This window comes from Musca domestica, unplaced genomic scaffold, assembly GCF_030504385.1.
Source record: "Musca domestica strain aabys unplaced genomic scaffold, Musca_domestica.polishedcontigs.V.1.1 63, whole genome shotgun sequence".
Taxonomy (NCBI): Eukaryota; Metazoa; Arthropoda; class Insecta; order Diptera; family Muscidae; genus Musca; species Musca domestica.
In genome coordinates, this window is record NW_026712370.1 from 3,513,893 (window position 1) to 3,526,166 (window position 12,274).

The following is a 12,274-nucleotide window of genomic DNA, read 5'->3' on the forward strand; positions in this document are numbered from 1 at the left end:
CGTTTAGACCCTCAAAAAATATTTTTCAAAAATCCACGTTTATAGCCCTCACGATCCCTTAAAAATATTCTTTCAAAATCCCTGATATCCTCAAAATCCACGTATAGACCCTCAAAAAATATATTTCAAAAATCCACGTTTATAGCCCTCACGATCCCTTAAAAATATTCTTTCAAAATCCCTGATATCCTCAAAATCCACGTATAGACCCTCAAAAAATATATTTCAAAAATCCACGTTTATAGCCCTCACGATCCCTTAAAAATATTCTTTCAAAATCCCTGATATCCTCAAAATCCACGTATAGACCCTCAAAAAATATATTTCAAAAATCCACGTTTAGACCCTCAAAAAATATTTTTCAAAAATCCACGTTTAGACCCTCAAAAAATATTTTTCAAAAATCCACGTTTCCAGCCCTGAGGGTATTTGGAAAAATATTCTTTAAAAAATCCACGTTTCCAGCCCTGAGGGTATTCGGAAAAATATTCTTTAAAAAATCCACGTTTCCAGCCCTGAGGGTATTTGGAAAAATATTCTTTAAAAAATCCACCTTTCCAGCCCTGAGGGTATTCGGAAAAATATTCTTTAAAAAATCCACGTTTCCAGCCCTGAGGGTATTTGGAAAAATATTCTTTAAAAAATCCACGTTTCCAGCCCTGAGGGTATTTGGAAAGATATTCTTTAAAAAATCCACGTTTCCAGCCCTGAGGGTATTTGAAAAATATTCTTTGAAAAATCCACGTTTCCAGCCCTGAGGGTATTTGGAAAAATATTCTTTAAAAAATCCACGTTTCCAGCCCTGAGGGTATTTGGAAAAATATTCTTTAAAAAATCCACGTTTCCAGCCCTGAGGGTATTTGGAAAAATATTCTTTAAAAAATCCACGTTTCCAGCCCTGAGGGTATTTGGAAAAATATTCTTTAAAAAATCCACGTTTCCAGCCCTGAGGGTATTTGGAAAAATATTCTTTAAAAAATCCACGTTTCCAGCCCTGAGGGTATTTGGAAAAATATTCTTTAAAAAATCCACGTTTCCAGCCCTGAGGGTATTTGGAAAAATATTCTTTAAAAAATCCACGTTTCCAGCCCTGAGGGTATTTGGAAAAATATTCTTTAAAAAATCCACGTTTCCAGCCCTGAGGGTATTTGGAAAAATATTCTTTAAAAAATCCACGTTTCCAGCCCTGAGGGTATTTGGAAAAATATTCTTTAAAAAATCCACGTTTCCAGCCCTGAGGGTATTTGGAAAAATATTCTTTAAAAAATCCACGTTTCCAGCCCTGAGGGTATTTGGAAAAATATTCTTTAAAAAATCCACGTTTCCAGCCCTGAGGGTATTTGGAAAAATATTCTTTAAAAAATCCACGTTTCCAGCCCTGAGGGTATTTGGAAAAATATTCTTTAAAAAATCCACGTTTCCAGCCCTGAGGGTATTTGGAAAAATATTCTTTAAAAAATCCACGTTTCCGGCCTTAGGGTTTTTGGAAAAATATTCTTTAAAACGTGTATATCCCTGACGGTTTATGTTTTAGCCACGTTTATAGCCCTGATTGTCCCTCAAAAAATAATCTCTAAATATCACGTTTATGGTCCTGATAGTCCCTCATGGTCCTTATGACCCTTAAAAAACATTCTTTGAAAATCCACGTTTCTAGCTCCGATGGTCCCTCAAGAATATTCTTTAAAAATACGCATTTCTAGCTCCCGGGGGGTTTCAAAAAATATTCTTTAAAAATCCACGTTTCTAGCTTGGAAGGACCTTCAAAAAATATTCTTTGAAAATCCACTCTTCTAGCTCCGATGGTCCTTCAAAAAATATTCTTTAAACATCCACACTCAAGGTTGGAAGGTCCTTCAAAAAATATTCTTTAAAAGTCCACATTTCTAGCTTGGAAGGGCCTGCAAAAAATATTCTTTAAAAATCCACGTTTCTAGCCTTGAAGGTCCTTTAAAAAATAAAAATCCGCATTTCTAGCTTGGAAGGTCCTGCAAAAAATATTTTTTAAAAATCCACATTTCTAGCTTAGAAGGTCCTGCAAAAAATATTTTTTAAAAATCCACGTTTCTAGCTTGGAAGGTCCTTCAAAAAATATTCTTTAAAAATCCTCGTTTCTAGCTTGGAAAAAATATTCTTTGAAAATCCACTTTTCTAGCTTGGAAGGTCCCTCAAAAATATTCTTAAAAAATCAAGTTTCTAGCTTGGAAGGTCCTTTAAAAACTATTCTTTAAAAATCCATGTTTCTTGCTGGGAAGGTCCTGCAAAAAATATTCTTTAAAAATCCTCGTTCCTGGCTTGAAAGGTCCTGCAAAAAATATTCTTTAAAATTCCACATTTCTAGCTTAGAAGATCCTTCAAAAAATATTCTTTAAAAATCCAAGTTTCTACCTTGGAAGGCCCTTCTTTGAAAGTCCACGTTTATGGATGGTCCCTCAAAAAACATTCTTTGAAAATCCACGTTTCTAGCTTGAAAGGTTCTGCAAAAAATATTCTTTAAACATCCACACTCCTAGGTTGGAAGGTCCTTCAAAAAATATTCTTTAAAAATCCACTTTTCTAGCTTGGAAGGGTCTTAAAAAAATATTCTTTGAAAATCCACTAATAATTCCCGTTTCTCTATTTCGGAACACTGTACGAATGTATAAGTTCAATATATTTTTCCTTCTTCAATATCTAAAATAAAAATGTCCTGCTAAGTAGACTTTTATTACCTACAATATTTTAATATTTATTATAATTTTATATATCGACGTACATACGTACATACATATCTACATACATGCGTATGTATATATATAGGCAGTACATAGATATTTCAGTACACGTAATATTTGGTTGGTGCAACAAAACTAGAACATATGTAAGGCACCAAAAAAAAAACACCTCCTTCACCTCTTTCTATACACACAAAGTGATTTTCTTCACTAATTTTCTTTCACTGCAATTGAGGATTTTTCTTATTCTTCTTGGGTAGCGGAACTTCCGGGTTATGCTATTAAGTTTCCGGTGGTGTTGCTGAAAGTTTGAAACGAAGGAGTGTGATGAGATCGTGTTGAATGGATGTTAGCTCTCTCGGTCGGTCGGTCGGTATTTTTTTTTTCAAAATACACAAGATTATTTGTTTTTGTTGCAGCACATTTAAGATAATTTTCTTCCATTTATTTTAATGGGGGAAAATTGGGAGGGCCATAGCAAAATTTTGGGTCTACGAAATTTAAGCTGTTTTTCTTGGCAAATTTTCTTTAAACGAAACACACACTTTTTCGGGTATCTATAAGATGCTTTTACATATATATATTTTTTTTCTTATATGTTTGTACACAAACACACGTACACGCACATACCTACATTTCTAAATACTTTGCCATAGAACGGCCCCGACACACGCACATGCACCGACAGACACCATGTGCAGGAAAAACCGAAATGTTGTCACACACAATTTTCACAAGACTTTTTTCTTTCTTCTTCTTTTTTATTTCTTTAAGATTTTATTTTTGATTTATAGGTATTTTCCATTTTTGTTGTTGTAGACACTTCCGAACATTTTGTGTGTGGGTTGAGGTGACGGTAGGCTTGCTTATTTGCACTATCCCGAAATATGTATCAAAAAAACATAGACCAAAATTTTTCTTTAAATTGGGAAATGACTTGTCAGAGACGTTTTCTTTTGGGTCGCAAGCGAAAAAATTTAAAGAAGTAAAAAAAAAAACGATTCGCCAACAACAAATCGACCAAGATGTTTAATTTTTTTGTATACGAAAGAAATTGTGTCGAGAAAGACGTGTTCGAACTCCAGAGTGAGTGGAGAGTTGAGGAGCAGCCGACCCAACTAACACGCTGTGATGATTGTCATTCGTGAGTGGTGTTTGTTTGTTATTTCACGGAGTGTTTATTTGTTTGAATTCGCTTTTAGTCGATTTGTCTGTTCGCCCGTTTTGTTGTTATTATTTATTATTTTTTTTTTTTTTGTGACTAAAATTGCTTGTTGTTGTCCGCCGTTAACGCTGCCGCACTTTCTTATTGGACCAAACAACCGTTTCGCTGTGTCTGACTTAACTAAACCGACTGACTCAAAAAATGAATGTATCTGCCAGATACATTTTGTGTCTGTGCACCTTTCTTTCTTCTGCTGTTTGGTTGTTGTTGGTTGGTTGACTGTTTGTTGTTGTTTCGGCCTCTCTGTCTCGATTTCGGCTCGTTTCATTTCGTTTCGTTTATGCGAAATTCAAAGCAAAACAAATAGAAATACTCATACGCCGCCTTTTGCTTGCACATGAATTGATTGACAACGACCACGCTCACATTACAATAATACAGTGGAGGGCATAAGTTAAGTAATATTTCTCATTGGAGCAAGTAGCTGCATATTTTTTAAGGGTTGCCATAATCGTTGTATTTTTTAAAGATTTATATTTCGAAGACCGTCAGGGCAAGAAACATAGATTTAAAGAAAGATTCAAATATCATCAGAGCTAGAGACGTGGATTTTTAAAGAATATTTTTTGAAGGACCCTCTAGACCAGAAACCTATATTTTTAAATAATATTTTTGAGGGACCTTTAGGGCCAAAAGCGTGGATTTTAGAAGAATATTTTTTGGGGGATAATCATGGCTATAAACGTCCAGAACATTTTATCAAAAACCATTAAAGCCAAACCGTCAGCACCAGAAGCGTGGATTTTTAAAGAATATTTTTTCGAAGATCATCAAAGCCAGAAATGTGGATTTTCAAAGAAAACTTTTTCGAAGATCATCAAAGCCAGAAACGTGGATTTTTAACGAATATTTTTTGGAGAGGCCGTCAGGACAAGAAACGTGGATTTGCAAAGATATTTTTTCGAAGGCCAAAACTTGGATTTTGAAAGAATTTTTTTTCATTTATTCATTTTTAAAGAACAGTTTTTGAGAGTCCCTCAGGGCCAGAAACGTGGATTTTTAAAGAATATTGTTTCGAATACCATCAAAGCCAGAAACGTGGATTTTTAAAGAATATTTTTTCGAATACCATCAAAGCCAGAAACGTGGATTTTTAAAGAATATTTTTTCGAATACCATCAAAGCCAGAAACGTGGATTTTTAAGGAATATTTTTTCGAAGACCATCAAAGCCAGAAACGTGAAATTTTAAAGAATATTGTTTGGAAGACTGTCAGGTCCAGAAACGAAGATTTTTAAAGAATATTTTTTCAAAGACCATCAAAGCCAGAAACGTGAATTTTTAAAGAATATTTTTTCGAAGACCATCAAAGCCAGAAACGTGGATTTTTAAAGAATATTTTTTCGAAGACCATCAAAGCCAGAAACGTGGATTTTTAAAGAATATTTTTTCGAAGACCATCAAAGCCAGAAACGTGGATTTTTAAAGAATATTTTTTCGAAGACCATCAAAGCCAGAAACGTGGATTTTTAAAGAATATTTTTTCGAAGACCATCAAAGCCAGAAACGTGGATTTTTAAAGAATATTTTTTTCGAAGATCATCAAAGCCAGAAACGTGGATTTTTAAAGAATATTTTTTTGAAGACCATCAAAGCCAGAAACGTGGATTTTTAAAGAATATTTTTTAGGGACCATCAAAGCCAGAAACGTGGATTTTTAAAGAATATTTTTAAGGGACCATCAAAGCCAGAAACGTGAAATTTTAAAGAATATTGTTTGGAAGACCGTCAGGTCCAGAAACGTGGATGTAATATTTTTTCGAAGATCATCGGGACCAGAAATGCGGATTTTTAAATATTTTTTCGAATACAGGCCAGAAATGCGGATTTTTAAAGAATATTGTTTGGAAGACCTTCAGGGCCAGAAACTTGGATTTTTAAAGAATTTTTTTACGATGACCGTCAGGGCCAGAAACGTGGATTTTTTAAATATCTTAATTTTCAATTCTATTGTAAAGACCAATTCTATTGTAATTTTAATGGGAATTAAAAAAAACTCATTTAATTATCTCCAAAAAAATTGTTTTCCGATATTTTTAAAAAAATTTGTTTAAAGGACCTAATACAAAGAATTATGGAACATTTTTTAAAATAATGATTTTTAAAAACACAATGAATTCTCAAAAACCTAGTTTTTTAAGGAATTTTTCAAAGAAACATATTTATACGAGTACCTGACTTAAGTTCGTTGATTTTTAAGAATTAAAAAAAAAAAAAAAAACTTTTTTAATGACCTCCTGATTAAAATTTGCGTATTTTCTATGCTAAATGTATTTAACGACCTCCTGGCCAAAAATATATATATTTTTAAGATAATGAACTGATTATTAATTAAGAATATTTTTCAAGGACTCCTGTCCCAAACTAGAGGATTTTTCAAAACATTTTAAATATATTTTATGGAACCTAATACTTGAATTTTTAAGAACATTCTTTTGAGATACCATTTCTGTAATCATATTTTTTAATATAATTTTAAAATAATTTTTGGAGATCTAAATTTTGAGGATTTCCTAGCTTTTCTTTAAATCACTAATAGAGTAAAAATCGTTGGTTTTTAGCAATATTTGGATTTTATGTTAGTTATTTGTTTTTTTTTTTTTTTTAATCAAATAACAATAGAAATGGCAACACTGTCTGCCTTTTTTCATTAATGAAACACAACACACTATGCGCTAAACGCGCAAACTCATGTTGCATTTGTTTGCTCCCCTATTAGCACATGCTCTCCCATTGATTCAACTAAAATGTATCTCTCAATCTACTCGCAAAATTATCTATTTTTCTCTCCGAGAGTGCTTCAATTCTTTTTGTTTTGAAATTCATGTTCTTCGATGTGTAACATGGCACAAGAACATCCAAACATCCCCATAAAAAGTACAAAACGTCTCGGTTAATTTTTGTTTTTAAAAATTAATTTTGAAGTGACATTTCACTGGTGGTTGCTTGGTTGCTGTGAGAAAGTCTTGATGTTCTCTCTCTAACTCTCTTTGAGCTTCTCATTAATTTTATGACACATGTTAATTGTGACTTTTGTTTTTGTTTTCGAAACGCCACTTTGAAGTTTATCTGTTGACAGAGCGGATAAAAATTCATCCAGCTGGAATGCCTGCCGCCTCCCCATGTCATGGGGTGCCTGTCTATCTGGTCAAGTGGCTTGCTTTAACAACCATTGGGGAAGCATTATTTCTTTGCTAGCTAATTAATTCCGAACATTTTATGAATGAATTTCAATTGTTGGATTTTTATTAATGAAATTCAAAATGTTATTAGGCGTAACGGTAACTTACACTGTTGTTACTGTTGGGCATTGCAACTCTGTTTAGTGTTGTGTGACTGCTGCATGTAACGTTTTTAACAGTGTCAATTGATGTAAAAAGTCGGATATTTCCATCCAGTAAGATAGATAGTCGGACGAACATTAATAGATAGACACGAAAACGATTTCAAACTGAGACCCTGACACCATGAACAATGCACTGAAGATATTCTCTTAAGCCATGTACACAGTCCTTCCTATGGCGGATATCGAAAAAACTGGCATTTGGAAAACATCAATAATTGTCGATGATTCCAGTTTTGAAGGTCGTCTGCGCTATTTATGCTTAGGGAAAAATATATCCTCAAAATCCTTCAAAAGGTGTTAATAAAGAATACCCGTAAAGAAAATATTTTAAATATATTTGCTGGCAAAAAATCACAAATTTTTTAAAACATAATTTCTTATGGACTTCTTCCCAAGATTAAAAAAAAATATTTCAAAAACCTACTGGCCATAAATCGTGGTTTATTAAAAAAAATATTTTTCAAGTACTTCCCAACCAAGAAACGTCGATGTTTAAAAATATTATTCAAGGTCTTACCAACCAAGGTTTGTTAATTTTTTAATTTAAATTTTTAATTTAATTTAAGTTAAAAAATAAGAACAATTAAAATATGTCCTGGCCAAGAAACGTGAATTAAAAAAGGCCATCTTGGTCAACAATTGTGGAATTTTTCAAAATATTCATCGAAAGCTTGTCAGGAATGGTGGATTTTTGAAAAATTATTTTTGGATGTCCTGGCCAAGAGACGTGAATTAAAAAAGGCCATCTTGGTCAACAATTGTGGAGTTTTTCAAAACATTCATCGAAGGCTTGTCAGGAATGGTGGATTTTTGAAAAATTATTTTTAGATGACAGAAGTACTTCTCAAACAAAAATCGCAGATTTTTTTAGGATAAAATTATTTCAAAGAACGAAATTGCTGAAAATCACGAATTAAAAATAAGAACAATAAAAATACGTCCTGGAATCCAAGAATCGTGAATTAAAGAAAAGACATCTTGGTCAAAAATAGTGGAGTTTTTCAAAAGATTCTTCTAAGATTTCCTGGTCGGGAATCGTGGATTTTTGAAAAGTTATTTTTAATGACCTTGTGGCCAGGAGAATTTTTTTGGAGTACTTACAATGACTTTTTATCAAAAAATATTTTCGGCCAAAAAATTTTTTTAAGGACTCCCTGGTCAATTATCGAAATTTTTATACCCTCAGCCATATGGCTATAGAGGATATATATAATTTGATACGGTCAAAACGTGCCTAGTCGAAATAACAGTTTTAGGCCCTATGTCTCTTTGGGCCAAATCCGTTTCAGGACATTTGGAGTCGATGTAGCGATGTCCGTCCGGCTGTCTGTCCGGCTGGTACGCACGATAACTCACGAAGGGTGTATCCGATTTGGTCCAAACTTGGTACATCGTAATATTTTTGTCAAACTTAAATCAAATTCGGAGATGGGCTATATCGGTCCACTCCTTCTGGTCGAGATTTTCAAAAAATATTTTTTTTGTACAGAAAGAGAAAGGATAGTCCGATTTTGCTCCAACTTTGCGAATCCTAATACTTGCGTCAGTGCTATGTCAGGTGCGGACAATACCGGTCCACTCCATCAAGTACCTCCCCCATAAGGGTCAACATTTTGAATAATTAGAACTTTTATAAAATGTTATGTAAGAGTCTGATTGTCTTCAAATTCCACACTTCTGGTACCTCCTCTCACATAGGGTAAGCATCCAACTCTCTTCAAATTTCACACATACCTGTCAATATTTATATCACATTTATTTCGTATAGGACGAAATGGACAATATTGGCCCAGGATCAACAATTTGAATAATCATAACAGAAGTCAAAACATATTTAAATAATCGAATATTGGTTGCGGGTATACATCTATCGGCAAAACCGACTGATACTTTTTAACTTGTTGATATATTTTTCAATGACAGGCATCGCGGATTTTTAAATAAATTTAATGTTCCTAGTGTTGTTTTATGATATTTTTGTTACGAACTTCCTTTTCAAAAATCTTGTTTTTAAAACTTTTTTTATTTTACTTTTTTAGCACTTCTTTGCCAGAAATCTTGGATTTTTGGAATCTATATATATAAATGTAAGTTGTGTTAGTTACTACGCTTATAACTTGAGAACCGCTGGATTAATTTTAACGATTCACACAAATTCGGAGTTGTCTACTCTCCGAAAAGGATAATATCCAAAAAAATCGCGTAAAAATGTGATATATTAACATTTTCATTTTGACTTTTCAAATGTACAATAGTAATGTTTTATTTTGCATGATTTTTTTTCCATTTTGACTTACTTTTTTCTAATGTACATTTGTAGTGTTTTTTTATATTTTATTTTTGAATTCGAATATTTATACCAATTTATTTAATTGACTTGATTTCTTGAGAACTGAAATTGATGGCGGGTTACATGGAAGTGTAGTAGCGAATTATGTGGTGGCGAAACGGAATAGATGATATCGAAATAATTTAACGCGGTCACACCAAAGTTAAAAGATAATTACTTTTTCTAAATCGCTGAAAAATCATGAAAAAGAGATCTCATTGCAAAAATCAAAAAAACATTTTCAATGGAATCGAATTTTAAAGTAATAGTACATTCTATTGACAAACTAAAACTTTTGCTGTAAAAAATCAGCGAAAAAGTTGAAGACTTTTTCAATTTGTTATTCTTTTTTTTGTCAATTTTTTTTTTCAATTTGTATTATCATATTGAATTCAGTGGATTTTTTGTGAACAAAATAAACAATAATTTTTCACTAAAAAATTAAATAAGTGCGAAATAGGATGTTAACTGACATCTACCTTTCAACTCCAGGGCCTACATCGTGGGTTAGCTGGAAGATGCGAACACATTTAAACAAACAAAGCGTTTCATTTCAAAGCGTGACAATGATCCGTCCAATGAGAGCTCAAAATGCAAAATTCTTTGGGAGAATAATAAGTAATATACCAATATTGAAATAAAAGGTGCAAAATAGTAGAGCGAATGGGACTTTTAGTAAGAAAAGTTTTTATATCCTTCCAGAAATTCTTCCCAAACATTCAAAATACCTAAAATCACTTTTGCAGGTCTTTATATCGATCATAACTCACGGATAAGGGAACAACCCGATTTCATTTTTATATAACCATCTATGATTTAAGTTATTTTTGGGGTCTTGGCCGGCCACTTTTTTTCATTTTTTGGCCCTTATTTGACATTTTTGTTTCTAAGGGGGTAGATAACCTCTTCGCATAAAATTTGAAATTTTCAGAGTAGGGCCCATTTTGGTCTTGACCACATTCATTAATTGACTTGGCTAAAGGTTGTATTTATGCTACTCTGGGGCAGGGAACCATCATACAGATAATTGCCACATAGGAATTTATTTAAGTAAAGTCCCCACATTGGCGTATTCCCAAGTCCACTTTCACATCTAATTGGTGGTCAGAAAAAAAATGTTGTTTTCTATTGAATTTGTAACCCCCAAGAGAATATTGGTTGGGCCACGTTTTGGTATAACCCTTATATAAATGTATCCCTGACCTGACAGCTGTGACCGTGGTCTTGGCCACGTTTTTCAACTGATTTGGCCATTATTTGCTGTATTTAGGCTACTTTGTGAGTAGAGAACCATCTTACAGAAAAAGTGTCAACATACGTAAATATTTTGGTACAGTCACCATATAGTCCCCAGGCCCGCCGATCTATAGTGATGTTTACCGATTGGCGGATAACAACGCGGGTATTGTTTAATCGTTATTGAATTTTACCATGAACAAGAACATAGACTTTTTGGGGACTCTAATGCGCAATTTGAGGTGCTATGGTAATGGGTGTAAAAGCGTAATTAACTTTGACTATTCAGAAATTATTTTGCCCTCCTTCCATAGTTATTTATTTCTATTTAGTCGATCAATATTTATATTAAAATTTGTTCACCTTTATGAGCTAGATTTGTGAAATATTATGCTATGCAAAATTTGCATTAAAGACTAAAACTACGGGCCGGCAACGCGGACCGGGCCAGCTAGTATAACATATATAACATATAAATATTAAATGATTATAAATATCGTGGATTTTTTAAATATGAAATGACCATAAATAATATTTTTTAAAAATAGTTTTCAGTTTTTTCAAGCCTAGCTTTTCCCGGTCAAAATTTTAGGTTCTTCAAAAATATCGTTCAAGACTACCCCATAATTTGTTTTAATACTTTTTGAAGACTTCCCCTCGGATTTATTTAAAGTAGTTTAGGAGTACTTTCTGAGTTTTTTCCAAGAATCGTGGAATTTTGCAAGGACTTTTTGGCCAAGAATTGTGGATCTTTATAATATTAGTTTTCAAGGACTTCCTGTGCAAAACCAGTGGATTATAAAACATAGCTACAAGGGTTTTATTAAATATTTTACGAAGACTTTTTGGTCGAGAAATCGTGTTTTGAACAATAAAAAAACTTGAACTTTTTTGAAGGTTAAATTTTTCAAAGGTATTGTTTAAGGACTTCCTGGTCAAAAGCTGTGAAATTTTTAAAAAGTTTTCAAGGTGTTTCTTTTAGATTTTTCAAAAATAATGGCCAAAACATGTGATTCAAAAGAAAAGAGGACATATAAATATTGATTTTTAGATAGAATGTCAAACCTGGTTTTTTATATTTATATAATAATATATTCCTTCAGAACCAACTCTATATAGTGTCAAGAGTTTGAATAATCACAACAGAAGTCAAAATGTATTTAAATAATTGAACATTGGCTGAAAGTATACGTCTGTCGGCAAAACCGACTGAAACTTTTTAACTTGTTTAACTACTTTTTAATGACTTCCTCTCGGATTTCTATTAAGAAGTTTTCAAGGACTTCCTCGAGTTTTTATTTTTTTAAGAATCGTTGATTATTTTTTTTAAATCGTAAATTTTTTTTTAAAAAATGTTCAAGGTCTTTCTGGCTAACAATTGTTGCCCTTTATAAAATTAGTTTTCGAGGACCTCCCGTACAATA

The 12,274-nt window shown here is 32.7% G+C and overlaps 1 protein-coding gene across 2 annotated transcripts in view; it reads right to left on the reverse strand.

The window, feature by feature from the left end:
- LOC101897349 (alpha-1,6-mannosyl-glycoprotein 2-beta-N-acetylglucosaminyltransferase) overlaps positions 1 to 4,079 on the reverse strand; it is a 99,833-nt gene extending 95,754 nt beyond the window's left edge. The window contains exon 1 of one of the 2 annotated variants that reach the window (XM_059129623.1): positions 3,349 to 4,079. The gene's annotated coding sequence lies outside the window, so the exon portion shown is untranslated. Of the gene's footprint in view, positions 1 to 3,344 lie in introns of both variants that reach the window. The other variant, XM_059129622.1, reaches the window with a different exon arrangement.
- Between the last annotated feature and the right edge of the window lie 8,195 nt (positions 4,080 to 12,274).